At 39.1% G+C, this 16,813-nt stretch overlaps 1 pseudogene; it reads left to right on the forward strand.

Moving 5' to 3' along the window:
- Positions 1 to 238: 238 nt before the first annotated feature.
- LOC126077541 (all-trans-retinol dehydrogenase [NAD(+)] ADH7-like) lies at positions 239 to 12,654 on the forward strand (annotated as a pseudogene).
- The last annotated feature ends 4,159 nt before the right edge of the window (positions 12,655 to 16,813 follow it).

Raw genomic sequence — 16,813 nt, forward strand, 5'->3', positions numbered from 1 at the left:
GGACTTTTGGGCCAAACTGTTTATCTGAAGGCACAAGACACTTACTTACAGCAGCGTGAGCCAAACATCAGGCAGAAAAGTTTGTTTGCTGAAATATAGGACCAAGAGAAAGACAAGATAAGCACTGGCTGCAAAAGTAAACAGAACATTTCTGGCTCTTCATTACCATGATCTAATAATGTGGGATTGATTTTCAGAACTTCAAATAATTTAATTACTTGGGGATATTTCTGGAGAAATGAAGTGCCTATTTAGTAGATACACACTGGGGTAAACTTTGGGCATAGCATTTCAGAAAGTGCCAATAAAAACAAGATTAAATTGAAAACAGCATCTGGAATATTTTTTAGTTAGACATTGGAGGAAAATAGAAAAATATGGCTTATGCTGACATTGTTAATCATTTAATTTAGGATGGCTGGGCATTTGGTCTGGTAAGCAAAAATGTTTTCATAACAAGACTTTCAATTGTCATGGTAGCATCACCTCAGTAGTTCAGTGGGAGACTAGGGTCCCAGTCCCAGCCATGGGAAAAATTTTTCCTGCTGTTAACAGTGGAATTTATTTGGAAATATGGTATGAGGTTCCTAACTTCAACATTGGGCTGCATTACAGTGTGATCAATGATATTTTTCTTAGAGGGGCAAGAGGTGGTTATTAAATTAAGTTACTTATGGCTTTCAGCCAATCATCTCTTTCTAGCATATTATTCACTCTCTTTGCAAAAGAGACATGTGACCATCTAAAATTCCTCTAAGAGTATTAAATTAGGTGAAAAGATAAGATGAGGGGCTACTCATTTTACATCTGAACAAATTGATTAAAATATTTTATATAAATCCTAGACATATTTGGGAATGGGAAGGTGATAAGAGTCTCTTTCTCTATCAATTTTAGACTTTGATAATTTTAGCAAAAGCATTTAACTGAATAACTCTCTGGCAAAACCAGTTGAATGGCTGGAGACAAGTCACTGTGTATCTTTGCACCTTAATATCTGTTTCTATAAGATGAGAAGCTTTGACTTTCATAACTATCAAGATCTCCCAGATGCAAAAACCCTGGGCTAGGTGTAAAAAGTGTACCGAGACCCAAAGGTGCAGCTTGAGTCATCCAGGAACTCACAGTCAATATACTTCATCACATTCACGGCTCCCTTCATCTCTAACCATCTTAGTTTTCTAATTTCTTCACCATTTCTACATGATCATATAGCAGTTAAATACCTGCATAAATCCTTGCGGAAAAAAAAAAAAACAAACAACAGCACTTTTTTTTTTTTAAATAAATTTGTCTTCTGTGAATAAGTGATGTATAGGTAACAGGATAATATATTTGACATTTCAATAAAAGAACCTAGTCTGGTGGAATATTATATGAATGCCAGCAAAAAGCAACAAGCTGTTGGTGAGTGGCATCTGGGGTCTTAAACAGCTTGTACGCGACTAAGATTCATCAATTAGTCCCAACCTACCTGGAGCAAAGGAGAATGAAGAGCACCAAAGACACAAGGAAAATATTAGCCCAAGAGACAAAAGGGCCACGTAAACCAGAGAATCCATCAGCCTGAGACCAGAAGAACTAGATGGCACCCAGCTACCACCAAAGACTGCCCTGACAGGGAACACAACAGAAAGTCCTTGATGGAGCAGGAGAAAAGTGGGATGCAGGACTCAAATTTAATAAAAAGACCAGGTTTAATGGTCTGACTAAGACTGAGGAACTCCCAAAGCCATGGCCCCAGACACTCCGTTAACCCAGAATGAAAAGCATTCCTGAAGCCCACTCTTCAGACAAAGATTAGACTGGACTGTAAAACATAAAATAATACTCGTGAGGAGCATGCTTCTTGGTTCAAGCAGATACATGAGACTAAATGGGTGGCTCCTGTCCAGAGGCAAGATTAGAAGGCAGAAAAGACAAGAACTGGTTGGATGGACATGAGAAACCTGGGGTGGAAAAGGGAAGTGTGCTGTCACATCATAGGGATTGCAACTAGTGTCACATAGCAATATGTGTATAAGTTTTTATATGAGAAATTACTTGAGCTGTAAACTTTCACCTAAAACACAATTAAAAAAAAAAAAAGCAATGGGTTGGAAAGAAAGTACTTCATATCTGGCCCAGCCCTGCTTCTTGTGTGCTATGTGACCAAGAATCAATCAATTACGCCCTTTGGACTACATCTCTTATATATGAAACAAAGATATACTCAAGACGATCTCTAAAGATTATAATTCCAGAGTTAATCGAAAATCATTTTGGGCAAATTAGAATATTATATGTGATCTTCTGTCCATATTTATATTATTTAAGAGCCTGTATTTGTGAAAGAGTCCCTGGGTGGTGCAAACAGTTAAGGACTCAGCTACTAACTGAAAGGTTGACAGTTCAGCCCAACCAGAGGCACCTCAGACAAAAGGCCTGTTGATCTGCTTTTGAAAGTTCACAAACTTGAAAATCCTGTGGAGTGCAGTTCTACCCTGCACACATGGGATCACCATGAGTCAGAATCAGCTCAATACAACTGTTTTTGTTTGTTTTTTATAAACACATAACTAGGACTCCATTAAAACTCTCAACAATTTCTTAGGTTATTAAATGAAAAGCAGCTGTACTATGGCAATAGAAGAAATCCTTTTCCATCGAGGAAATAGAATTTGTCCCACCAAAGGCTAAAGAAGTTCACATTAAGGTAATGAGACTTAGAGCGCATAAGCCTAATATGTGATCAAGGCTACACTGAGTATAGAATTATTGTGATGTTGGATTCTTAAATAAAGAGACAATTCACAAATTTTGGATATTAATTCTCTTACTGGTTCTTGTCTATTGTAAAGGATCTGGCCATACTGTATTTGAAATCAATCTTAACTATCCATTAAAAAGCAATGATCTATTCACCCCATTAAAGCTTTCTTTTGTTGAATTTTTATTGACACAGTGTCTGATAAAAAAAAAATGTTAGTAACCATGACTAATGACTTCTTTTAAAATCTTCTGGTTTGGACAACAGGTTGGTGAGTAAGTGTTGCTGACAATCTTTCTCTGATCTTCTCCTGTTACCTGAACAGTAATAGTAAGATTTTGTTCCTCACTTATCTCCTTGCACACAAGAGGGCTAGTGACTCCTTTGCCAGTCACATGGTAACATCCGCATTCTGGTTCCCACAAAAGAGCACAAATTTTCTACAACAAACTACTAAGGCTCAAAGTAGGGCCAGAGACAGCAATGTCGTTAGTGCTTTGAAGACAGAGATCTTGTCTGATGGCTGATATTAGGCTCAGAATTTTCTTTCTTTTTTTCCCCCTTGGCTGTAATTTTTTTTTTTTAATTGTGCATTAGGTGAAAGTTTACAGAGAAAATTAGTTTCCCACCTGATAGTTTGTACATAAAGTGTTCCATAACATTGGTTTCATTCTCCACAGTGTGTTGGCAGTCTCTCCATTTTCACCCTAGGTTCCCCATTTCCTTTCATTGTGATTTTCTACCCCTCCCTGCCTTCACATCTTTGCTTTTGGCAAATGTTGCACTTTTGATGTATAATTGATTGTTGTAAGGAGCATGTTCCTCTCAGGTGTTATTGTTTATTTTATGAATCTGTCTGTAGTTTGGCTGAAAAGTGATCTCTAGGAAAGGCTTCAGTTCCAGTTCTGAAGGGTATCTTAGGGCCATAGTCTCAGGGGTTCCTCCAATCTCTGTCAGACCAGTAAGTCTGATCTTTTTTTTAATTTGATTTTTGTTCTACAGTTTATCTCCCACTTTGTCTGGGACCCTCTGTTGCAATCCAAGTCAGAGCAGTTCATAGTGGTAACTGGGCACCATCTAGTTCTTCTGGTCTCTGGGTTGTGTAGGCTGTGCTTCATGTGGCCCATTAGTCCTTTGGACTAATTGCTTCCTTGAGTCTTTGGTTTTCTTTACTCTTTTGCTTCAGACAAGAAGAGACCATTAATTGTATCTTAGATGGCCACTTGCAAGATTTTAAGACCCCAGGCACTACTTACCAAAGTAGGATGCAAAACTTTGTCTTTATGAGCTATATTGTGCCAATTGACGTAGATGTCCCCCTAGTCTATGGCCCTTCACCTATGAGCCTAACAACTTCATTCCTAGAGGTGTTTGGTTATATTTAAGAAGTGTTCCTTACTGTGGTCCTTTTGTACTCTGTTGTCTATATAAGCAGCACCTACAGTTATGTATGTAGAAATATCCACCACCGGATCTATACTTGCAGGTAGGTGTGTTTTCTTACAGCCTCTCATACCTCTTGGCATACCTATGTATCTGTTCGTAAATTATTTTTGTTAGTACTATTGTTGCAGGATTGTCTATGCTATAGTAATTACTATTGTTGCCTTTTGTTCTCACATTCTCTCAGTGTCCTCTTTTGCCTTGGTCATGTTTTGCTGACTTCCCTCATATTGTGTATAGCCTTTCCCTTCATCAATATTAACATGTGTCTTCTATCCAGTTAGCAATTTTTCCTCCCTCCCCCTGTCATCACTGGTAACTGCCAAAGTAGTCTCAGAATTTTCTAAGGGTCATCACAATTATGTTAGGCAACCATATTGAATAAATAATTATAATCTCTTCAAGAGTAAATTAAATATCCTCCCCACTGTAAAATAACCAGTTTACTGGTGAATCCAATGTTCTCGTCTTTAAATAGAGATTTTGGCCACAGGAATCTGTCGCACAGATGACCATGTGATGAAAGGAGCGATGGAGTCTAAGTTTCCAGGGATTGTGAGACATGAAGCAAATGGGGTTGTGGAGAGTATTGGAAAAGGAGTCACTACTGTGAAGCCAGGTATGTGATGTCAATTAAGTGTCAAATTTGAAATAAGTTGGGTTTTGATTATTCTTAAAGGAAATAGCACAGGTTGTCTGTTTGAAGCTACTCAGTGGTACCACGGAATAAAGTCCTGATGATCTATTTCCATTAAGATTACAGCCAAGAAAATCCTATGGCACAGTTTTACTCCGTAACACTTGGGGTCACCATGATTCGACATTGATTTGATGGCAACAAACAACAACAGCAACAACAGAAAGAAAGAACTTTATGGCAATTTTTTAGCTGACACTTAGTCAACTTCAACTCATGGCAACCCCCTATGTTTCAGGGTAGAAAGCAAGCTCCACAATTTAGGGGGATAAAAGGATACAAAGAGAATGGGTTGTAAAGAGTGAAGTTTAATTTGGCAAAATCTCAGCTTTTAGCACCCAAGCCTTATGGTGCTTATAAACCTTAGTGTACTTTTAAGAAATTCTTGCAAGAAATATGGTTTTAATTAACATTTATTTATTTAACATTTTAATGTTAGTGAGCAGTGTTTTGTACCATGTTTTTTCCCTAGGTGACAAAGTCATCCCTCTCTTTCTTTCACAGTGTGGAGAATGCAATGCTTGCCACAGCCGAGATGGTGACCTTTGCATTAGGAGCAAGTATGTTTTAGTCATTTTTACTCTGATGCCATTTCATTTGTTCCTTTCTGAATTAAATTAACTAATATGTGGTTTTAATGCAACAAATGGTGTTACTGGTTGTGGAGTACTGGCTGATGGCACTAGCAGATTTACATGCAAGAGCAAACCTGTCTATCACAAAAAAACCCAAACCCTTTGCCATCGAGTTGATTCCGACTCTTAACGACCCTATAGGACAGAGTAGAACTGCCCCATAGGGTTTCCAAGGCTGTAAACTTTACGGAAGCCGACTACCACATCTTTCTCCCGCAGAGCGGCTGGGGGATTTGAACTGCCAGCCTTTCACTTAGCAGCTGAGCAATTAACAACCAGGGCTCCTTTCATAAAGATTACAGCCTAGGTAACCCTATGAGCAGTTCTACTGTGTCTTATAGGGATGCTATGAGTCAGAATCAACTAGACACACACAACAACAGCAACGATATTAGAGAAAGGATCCCTGGTGGCACAGGGTTAAGGATTCGGTTGCTAACCAAAAGGTTGGCAGTTAGAACTTACCAGTGTCTCCAAGAGAGAAACACCTGGTAATCTGCTCCTGTAAAGATTACAGCCTAGAAAACTTTATGGGGCAGTTCTACTCTGTCACATTGGGTGGCTAAGAGTTTTGGACTCCACGGCAACTAATGACAACAAAATTAGAAAAAAAGTCTTTAGGTGGTGCAAACGGCTTGTGGTACTGAGGAAGAAAAAGCCCTGGAGTTTGTTTCCTTTAAGGTTACAGCCAAGAAAATCCTATGGAGCAGTTCTACTCTGTAATACATGGGATCACCGTGAGTCGGAATCGACTCAACAGCAACTAATAACTAATAACAATATTAGAAATATGGTGCAAATGGTTAAAAGATCCCTGGTGGCACAATGGTTAAGTATTTGGCTACAAACCAAAAGGTTGGAAGTTCAATCCACCCAGAGATGGTGTGGATGAAAGGCCTGGTTATCTTTTTCTGAAAAACCAGCTGTTCAAAATCCTGTGGTGCACAGCTCTACTCTGACGCACATAGGTCAGAGACGACTCAACAGCAACCATTTTTTGTTTTTTTTTGGTTTAATATTACAGATAATTTGTGGGTTTCCCTTTCTGATGCTTCTTCCAGCATTTACATGAACTTTTCTCTCCATAGGTCACCCCTGGCTCTACCTGTGTTGTCTTTGGCCTGGGAGGAGTTGGCCTTTCAGTCATCCTGGGGTGTAAATCAGCTGGTGCATCTAGGATCATTGGGATTGACATCAGCAAAGACAAATTTTAAAAGGCCATGACTGTAGGAGCCACTGAGTGCATCAGTCCCCAGGACTACACCAAGCCCATCAGTGAGGTGTTGTCAGAAATGATGGGTAACACTGTGGGGCATGCTTTTGAAATTATTGGGCATCTTGAAACCACGGTAAGAGTTCAGATTCAGGGAGCCACAAAATTGCCCAAACTCTTAAATATGATCAAGAGAAACTCATTCTCTATGGCCTTATTAACAATCAGCTAAGGAAATACCTGTTACCCAGGCAAAAACTGGTTACCACAAGGCAATTTTGCCTGAAAAGCCAAAAGCTTAAGAGAAAGTCTACCTGACCAAAATTAAACATCATATCACACCACTCTCATGTGACTTGAGGGCAAAGAAGTCAGCCCATTTATCTAGAAGTTATCTTACTTGAATATGCATGTTTCTTGGAAAAGGTAATGGCATGTCTTAAACTTTAGCAAGCCAAACATCACTCTTCTCTCTAGGAGAGATAAGAATGAGAAGGGTGTGTGTGTGTGTTTATGTATAAGGACAATTCCAAATGTGACAGTCTCATCCCCAAAATCCATGATCTATTCATCTTCTCACTCTTTCCACTTGAGCTTTGTTTTTCCTCACCTGAACTCCCTTAGAATATGAGCCTTCAAATTTCTGAAACATTTCTTGTTCTGGAGGCCAGCAGCACTAGACCTCAATTTAGAAAAATAATATAAAGACAATTTTGCTTACAATTGAATAGTAGATGAAATTCACTTTAAAGTTTTGGGTAACTTAATTTAGCATCATTGCCATATCCCTTTCATAGAACTATTCCATAGCAACAAATAGCATTCTGGGTTGTGTGTTAATGCAGTCCATATGCAATACTGAGTATATATTAGTGTCAATTGATTTTAAGGTGATACTTTGATGAACACTGATCTCTGAAAAATGCCAACATCTACTTCTATAGTCTAAACCCAAAACAAATATTAAAGAAATAATGAATAAATAAATGGATGAATGATGCCCAGAAAATGTGGTATTAGTCTCAATCTCTGCCAGCAGACACCAAGAAAAGGGACTCTTTTGTCCCAGACTGTAGTATTTGATTTTCAAACTAGATTTAAAAAAAAAAAAAAAGGTAGGTTGGTTGATTTAGTATAGTTAACTCAATTTAATTTAGTTCAAATGACTTCCCATGGCTTATCTGAAGTGGTGATATTGTTCTAAAAATATCACAGGAATTGCCTGCTGTGCTTTATAAATAAAAAAAACACACTGAAAATGCCATGAACAGTGACCACATTAATTCTGCTTTCCTCCTTAAAGGGCAAAGGTGCATAGGAGTTTAATTATACACTAAGGTTGTGTTGAAAATTTTAAAAAGCAACTAGGAAAAGAAGGTATGACCAAGTCATGAAGCTAATTCAGACCTTGGAAACTGAGCTAAATGCTAGAACTACCATAGTACTCAGGTCATTTCTAAGCCCAAGAGATATTATAAGACACATAAGGGACAAACTTTCTCCTTCATTTTGAACTAAGGCTGATGCCCTCACGTTCTGCCATATGAGCTATGGGGCCAGTGTGGTGGTAGGCGCCCCTCCATCAGCCAAGATGCTCACCTAGGACCCCATGCTGCTCTTCACTGGGCGCACGTGGAAAGGATGTGTTTCTGGAGGTAAGGAAGGCAGAGTCTCTGGACCAGCAGGCGGTAGCTTTAACTCCGGGTGTGCTTTGGCAAGTGAGAGAAGTCTGTTGTCTCATCACACTTCCTTTAAAGGTCTTTCATCCAAGGATGCATCTGAAGTGATGAGATTGTGATCGCAATAATATAATCACCACCTGCCACCTTGATTTAGGGTTAATACTGGTCAACGTATTTTTAATATTAGCATCTGCAACTCAAGTTTCCCAGAGTTTTGGTTCAGGCTGATTAGGGGCACTGTCCCTATTTCGGATGATTTTATGTGACAGGAAGTTCTGATTTCATCCGCTATTCTTTTCAACAAGTATGGGTATGGAAAATGAAATTTGTCCAATTCACAGTTGCATCAGCAAAAATCCAGAACCCACACCCAAAATAAACAAATAATCAAAAAAAGGATTGTTTCATTTTGTAGAGACAGTTCAGATTCACACTGGAATGACTGAGAATGCAGTAAAGACAGAACCACTTGTGGAGAGGGTAGAGAAGGGAGCCACTCTCCCCATGGAGGCAGCACAGTGAGACCTTTTATTTTTCTCCTCCATGCGGTCTCATTTTCTAGTGCCTTCTTATAGAATTGTGCTAGGCACTTTGGAAACACTTTCAGTATTAGAGTTGGTCTTGTACTACATAAGAGAATATTAATCAGTCAAGTACTTACCAGGACTATAATAAGGAGTATGAGATGACTGTTCTGGACTTAGAGAAGAATACGACTTCCAAATATAAAGGAAACACTATAAAAATAAATGTAAGCAAGAGATATTACGAAACAAATCATAAAAGGGGGCGATTTAGCACTTTTTATATGTTAAAAGGAGTTCTGGGGTGGTGTAAACATTTAAGGTACTGGGCTGCTAACCAAAAGGTTGGAGTTTCAAGTCCACCCAGAGGTGCCTCAGAAGAAAGTCCTGGCAATCAACTTCTGAAAAATCAGCCATTGAAAACCCTGTGGAGCACAGTTCTACTCTTACCCACACGAGGCTGTCATGAGTCAGGACTGACTTCACAGCAACTGGTTTACCAGTTTGTATGTTAAAAACTCTATAGAAATGTGTTAGTTATTTTATTTCTCAGAGTAGCCATGTATGATAAAACTGAGATTTGAAACTATTAAATACTTCTCTCCCACAGTTCCTAAATTGAGAGTCGGGGCAAAAAGCTGGTTCATGGGATCTTCCCACAACTTTATCTGGGGCTCTAAGGTGAGAGGCTGGTCGGTATGAATGAGGTTCACTAGAGAAGGCTCCTCAGAGGAAATAAGATTTGAATTTAGGCATGAAACAGTAAGAGATATAAAATGAACCCCCTCATTTTGACTACTTGTGTGATACAGGGAGATTACAGGATTCTTTGGGGGATACTACAAGTAAAATTTGGTTATTCAATAAATAGTTATCAAGTGAGTATTAAGTACTAGACACCATTTCAGGGGCCGGCAATATAGCAGAAGCAAAAGAGACCACGTCTCTGAACTCAGGAACTGAGAGCTCTCTCATTTTATTGTGGAGAGGCTGACAATCAAGACTCAGGTGAAGGCATTGCATGTCACATGGAGACAAGTGCAAAGGATAAAAATAAAACAGTAAGGATGATAGATAGTGCCAGGGGGACACGGGTATGTGTGAGAATGAGAAGGAATGCTGCTTTATAAAGTTCAGGAAGGGCCACTCTGGTAAGATGACATTTGAGCAAAAATATGAAGGAAATCGGCTATGCAGAAAATTTGGAAAAGAGTATTACAGGCAGAGGGCATTGCAAATACAAAATCCTTGAGGTGGAGTGCTTGGCGTGTCAGAGGAATAGCAAGGAGGCCAGTGTTGCTGGAACCTAGTGAGAGTAGCAGCATCTGGGGTCCGTGGGTAGGTAACAGACCAGGTCAGACGTGGGGTCTCCTGGGCCATTGTAAGGTCTTTGGGTTTTATTCTGAGTAACAAAGGAAGCCATTAGGCAGTTTTGAGAAAGGCGTGACCTGGTCTGACTTCTGTTTTCACAGTCTCGCTCTGGCTGCTCTGCGGAGAACATTCTATGTGGGGAAAAGGGCAAAAGTAGAAAGACTGTTTAAGAAACTACTCTAATGATGGAGGAAGAAGATTATGGTGGCTTTGATGTGTGATGCTGGTGGTGAGAAGTGGTCAGATCTGAGATATGTTTTGAGCATAGCGCCAACAGGGTTTGCTGGAATATTTGAAAGATAAGAGAAAGAATAAAATCCAAGGTTTTAGGCCTGAGTAAGTGCAATGACAAAGCCATCACTTACAGAGGCAGGAAGACTGTAGGAAGACAGGTGGAGGCCAGGGTGTAGAAGATGGAAATTAGGAGCGGTTTGGGGCAGGTTAAGTTTGGTATGCCTACCAGCTATCTAAGTGGGGATGTTGGATAGACAGAAGGCAACTAGATATATGAGTATGTAGCTCAGGTAGAGGTCTGGGCTTGAGATGTAAATTTAAGAGTTGTAAGCAAAGTATATTTGAAGCCAGGAGACCAGAGAGATCACCTTGGAAATGATTGAAGATATAGAAGAGAAGAGGTCTGAGGATCAAGCCCTAGGATACACCAAGCTTAGTGGTCTGGAAAATCTAGAGGATCCGGCAAAGGTCCCTGAAGAAGTGACCAGTGAGGTAGGTGGAAAACAATAACAAAGTAGTGTCTAGAAGCTAAGTGAACAAAGCATTGGAGACAAAGGGAGCCATTGGCTATATCAAATCTTACTGATAGTTCATGTAAGACAGGACTAAGATTTTGCCATTGTATGTGTCAAGATGAAGTCATATGTGGCCTTGACAACAGCTGACGCAGCAGAGTGCTGGGGGCAGAAGCCAAATCAGAGTTGGCTCCAGAAAGAATGAAAGGAAAGAAGCAGTGAATCCAGAAATAGTGAATTGGACACAATTCTTTCTCTAAAGAGCTTTTATTGTAAAAGGATCAGAGATATACGTGGGGCAGCTGCAGGGAGATGTGGGAGTCAAGAAAAAATTTTTTTTTTGGCTTTGGTTTCTTAAGATGAGAGAAATACAGCTTGTTTGCATACTGCTGGGGATGATCTAATAAGGGAAATAAGTTATGATACAGAAGAGAGAGACAGGGCAAACATAAGATAATAAAATGTGAAGATTATTTGTGTTGTTACCTGCCATCAAGTTGGCTCTGACTCGGGGTAATCTTACATATAACATAAGATTTTCAGTGGCTAATTTTGGGATGTAGATTACCAGGCCTTTCTTCCTAGTCTGCTTTAGTCTGAAAGCTCCACTGAAAACTGTCCACCATGGGTGACCTTGCTAGTATTTGAAATACTGGTGGTATGGCTTCCAGCATCATAGCAACCTGCAAGCTACCACCGTACCACAAACTGACAGAAAAGCAGAGGCTTAGTGAAGGGGCAGGGCAGAGGGGACACTTGTATCTGGGCACAAGTCCAAGGGGGCTCCCGACGAGGTACAGAATGACATTCCAAGGCCCCAGCAATATAAAAGGCACCTGGCTGAGGGAGCCTGACAAGAGGGGAGAAGGCATTTCTGCTGATGCCTCACTGCTATCAGCATCTATTAATCTTGAAATTGGGATGGGGGCGCAATTTAGAGATTGCTCCAGGCACTTGTTATCCACACTACACCCCTGCAGACAAGTGGTGGCAAATATAACAAAATATAAAGATAAATAACATATAAAATACAAAATAATGCAATATAATGATTATTTAATTAAATCTAAAGAGAAAATATGTGCTTCTTTATGGGTTGAAAAAGCAGAGATGATATCCCCAAACTAGCGACTGATTTCCTGAGAAGGAAATTTGACCTGGACCAGCTGATAACCCAAGTTTTAGCTTTTAAAAAATCAACAAAGCCTTTGAACTGCTTTATTCAGGGCAGAGGTATCTATTTGTGGTACCTTTTTTTTTTGAATGATCTTGTCTCCCCCACAGGAGCTACTTTGTAAATTTGGCACTTTTATACGTGTGCTTCTTTGCCTCATAGGTTATCCCTGAGTATTTAATACAACCAGGTTGTTACAGTCAATTATTTCTTCTTCATAGATTTACTGTGCCATTGTCTTAATTTTTAAAAATCCTCTGTACTTTGTCATCTCGTTTTTGTTTTTTACCACAAAACTGCTAGCTCTATGAAGTAATTCCACAAAATTTCCTCACCTCATAGTGTTGAAGTACTTTTTCAAATGTTCTTTCTTTTGATTCTTGTAGGTCAGATACTAGTATTACCATTTTCAGTTGAAAAAACTAAGGTTTTGAGAGGCAAACAAATAACTTTCTGAGACCTCCTAGGGCCAGCACTAGCGTGCAAAGACAGTGCAAAACCTGTGCTTTCTCTACCACACCCAGGCTCCTCTGACGGTGGCTTAGCAAGCTCTGAGTAAGCAGGGGTGTTCTTGCTGCTTCTGAAGCTTGGGCAAGGGTATAGGTAGAGTATAAACAATTCACACAAGTTTCAACTGCAATATATCTGTCTCATAAATATCTGCAACAGCAAGCAAAGAGCCCGTATACAAGATAAAATAGGATTTCATCCATTGGGTCAATGAATATTTATTGAGTATCCACCATGGGGAAACCCTGGTGGTGTAGTGGTTAAGTGCTACAGCTGCTAACCAAAAGGTCGGCAGTTCGAATCCACCAGGCGCTCCTTGGAAACACTATGGGGCAGTTCTACTCTGTCCTATAGGGTAGCTATGAGTCAGAATTGACTCCACGGCAGTGGGTTTGGTTTGGTTTTTTAAATCTACCATGGATTTAGGTTTTGTTAACAAAAGCAACTGTGCAACTGTACAACTGTAATTTGTTGTTTTTGTTGTTAGCTGTCTGCCTTGTGGTGACATCACACACAAGGGAAGCAAATGCTACCCAGTCCTGCACCATCCTCATTATGGATCATGGATCGGGCCATTGTGATCCACGGGGTTTTTACTGACTGATTTTCACAAGTGCATTGCCAGGCATTTCTTTGTAATCTGTCTCAGTCTGGAGCTCCACTGAAACTTGTTCACCATCTTAGCAACATGTAAGCCTCCACTGACAGATGGGTGGTGGCTGTGCACGAGGTGCATTGGCTAGGAATTGAACCTGGGCCTCCCACACGGAAGGAGAGAATTCTACCGTGGACCACCACTGCCCCATGTACATTGATCCAGAGGTCCAAATTCTCACTAATATTTCATCTGAGTGCTTTTTCAGTGTTGTGTCTCAATTCTGTATATTGGTCTAGACTATAGAACTATTGTATTATGAACATACATTTAAATTATTTATCAAGCAAGAAAACAATGAGTTAAACTGTCAGAATCACCCAATACTCCTTTACTCAGTTCAACAAAACTAATGGCTTAATATGGCCAATTTGGAGAAGAGTTACTAGTTGTTTTCCAAAGAAATTCTGCTCTAGTCGATTTTGCTTCAAATATCCCCTTTATGCAGTGACTTCCAATTTGATATTTATAAATCTATCCATTTAAAAGCCATTGCCATGAAGTCAAATTCTGACTCATAGCAACCCTGTAGGACAGAGTAGAACTGCCCCATAGGGTTCCTAAGGCTGTAATCTTCATGGAAGCAGACTGTCACATCTTTCTCTCGCAGAGCAGCTGGTGGGTTTGAACCATCAACTTTATCATTAGCAGTCGAGCATTTAAGCACTGTGACACCGGGGCTTCCTTTATAAATTTAAGCTCTTCAATTTCCATCTACTTCTTGCATACCCAGAAACCCAGTGCCGACGAGTCGATTCCGACTCATAGTGAGTTTCACTTGAATGTCCCCCTTGAAATAACGTCACCCAAAATAATTCTTTCACCAGTATACCTTCTCTCAGCAAAGAATTCCACAGCATCACATCTGACATTTTTTAAACTCTCATCTACCATATACAAGCTGATGCTAAGCCCTGACACTTCCTCCTCTAGCATTGTTTTCTCATATTGCACAGGATCATTGCCTTAGGTCACTTTTTAATCATCTCTCACCTGGACATGTTAACACAGCAGCTTGATAACAGGTCTCCTGCCTTTTCTGCATTTTACCCTACCAGTCAGTCTTTCACTAAGCTGTTAAAACTCAAGTTGCCCCAAAAGGTCAATGCCTTAGTGTGGTTTTGAAAGCTTTTACTCTTGGACGACAATGTATTTTTATTTATTAATTTACCTGGTCATTCAATAATGTGGCACCCCCTCCATTGCAGCCTCTATGCTAGGCTCTGGGGATAAAGTCAGGGAAGGAGGGCCACATTTACTTTTACAACCTCCTTGGCATCCAGAGGAGCTCTGGTGGTGCCAGTGGTTAAGTGTTCAGCTTCGGACCAAAAGGTCAGCAGTTTGAATCCACCAGCCACTCCTTGGAAGTTTCCTTGGAAACTCTCTGGGGCGGTTCTACTCTATCCTATAGGGTTGCTATGAGTTAGAATGACTCCATGGCAACTAGTTTGGGGTTTTTTTTTTTTTTCTTTAGTTTGGGTATCCAGAGGAGTCCCTGCATGGTGCAAATGGCTAACATGCTCAGCTACTAACTAAAAGGTTAGAGGTCCATGTCTACCCAGAGGTGCCTCAGAAGAAAAGTCTGGTGATCTACTTCTAAAAAATCAACCAGTGAAAACTTTATGAAGCATAGTTCTACTCTGGCACACATAGAGGTGCCGTGAGTCAAACTCTACCTGATAGCAACTGGTTTTAACTGGTTTACTTACACCTTCCTAGCCTTATTCATCCTTTCTCTTTGGCCTAAGAACATTTTTTCCTCTTCCCGGCCTCTTGAAATTATACTGATGCTTCAAGAATCAGCTGAAATACTTTCCCAGAGACCCACAAGAAAGAAAATTAATTGCTAAGGACCTCAGGACCCAGAAAGTTTTCCAATAACAGGGTTTACCTGACATTTCCTATAACAGATAGGAAGGACACTTGCTTAAATGATTCTTGTTTGGAAGATACAGAAACAAATCACTAAAAGCCATCGTTTTATCTTTCGGCATTTGAACTGTCCTGATATTTGAGGAGGTCTGTGTTGTGGAACAACCAGCTTGGGCTTCTATTCAGAGTTCCCTCCTCTGAGATCACTGACCTGTTTTAGAAACACAAGGCAGAAATAGAAGATTTGGGAAAGATATATAATCTTCATGAAATAAACAGAGTTTTATGACTACGTGGCAATTGGCTGGGAGCTTGAGTCAACAATATTGAAATTGAAAAGTTACATTTTCCAAGTTTATAATTATACATTAAAAAAAACATAGACATGGACATTTAAGTGAGAATAGGATTTTTTTTTTAAAGAGTTTTAACATGCTATAACGTTTAAAGGTATGTTACATGTGTTTCCTAAAGTAATATTCACTTTATGGATGGTCTTTACCGCATTGTTGCTATTCTTTTCTGGATTCGAATACAAATAATTTAAGATCTTTTGTTATAAATTAAGTTGAATTAGGTTTTGAAACCATCTCATTGAATGGTATAAGTTATTTGATTATATTAAGGAAGAAATGGAGGAAATTTAAGGGAAGGGTACATTTTTTCAATGATTAACTTTAAAAATCATTATATAACTTGGTGAAACTGAAAAAGCACACTAGAAGGGTGCAAGAAGCCATTTGCCAGCATACATTAATGTTCCAGAAAATATACTTTTTATAATGCTACTTAAGTGTAAAACTGCAGCTGGAGTCACCATATACTATATGTCATAATCTAGCTGCAGTTTTATATTTAAGTAGCATTACAGAAAGGTGTATTTCCTGGGACATTCATATATCATAATGTCTAGTTGGATATGATAGAATTTATAAGTCCTTGTGTCCCTATTTACTTACTAATGACTCTATTTAGCAAAAATGTTTTCAATTTGGTACAACTGCCCTGGCATATATGTCTGTGTATCAAAAAAAAAAATTTTTTAATCTATATCTACTTCTATGTCTATGTCGATTTGATAGCATTTTAAAAATTCTTACTAAACTTAAAATATTTTGTAAAATGTTTTTGGTGATGTATTTTGTTTGAAGAGAGCAATTCTATTTTGTTACCAAATTTTTATTTGTTATGGGTGAAGTATTGAAACATCTGAAAAACACATGAAATACTTCCTTAAAAAATATAAGTAGAGTGAGCATAGCAGATTTCCAGAAATGGGAGGTTTCAATGTATGTAATACAGCTCAGGGAGCACTGGCTTGGTAGATTGCAAAGTGTCCAGGTAATTATGAGCCACTATTTAAAAAAAAAAAAAAAATTTTTTTTTTTTTTTATATAATAAACATTTCCCAATGAAAAATAACTTAAATCCAAGGAGTGACTGACTGTTCTGTTTTCTTTGATGAGTTCCTTGATCTAGGCTTAATCTAGGTTTAAAAAACAAACAAAAACAGCCAAAATACCTGACAACTGTAAGAAA

This window comes from Elephas maximus, chromosome 5 (genome assembly GCF_024166365.1).
Source record: "Elephas maximus indicus isolate mEleMax1 chromosome 5, mEleMax1 primary haplotype, whole genome shotgun sequence".
Taxonomy (NCBI): Eukaryota; Metazoa; Chordata; class Mammalia; order Proboscidea; family Elephantidae; genus Elephas; species Elephas maximus.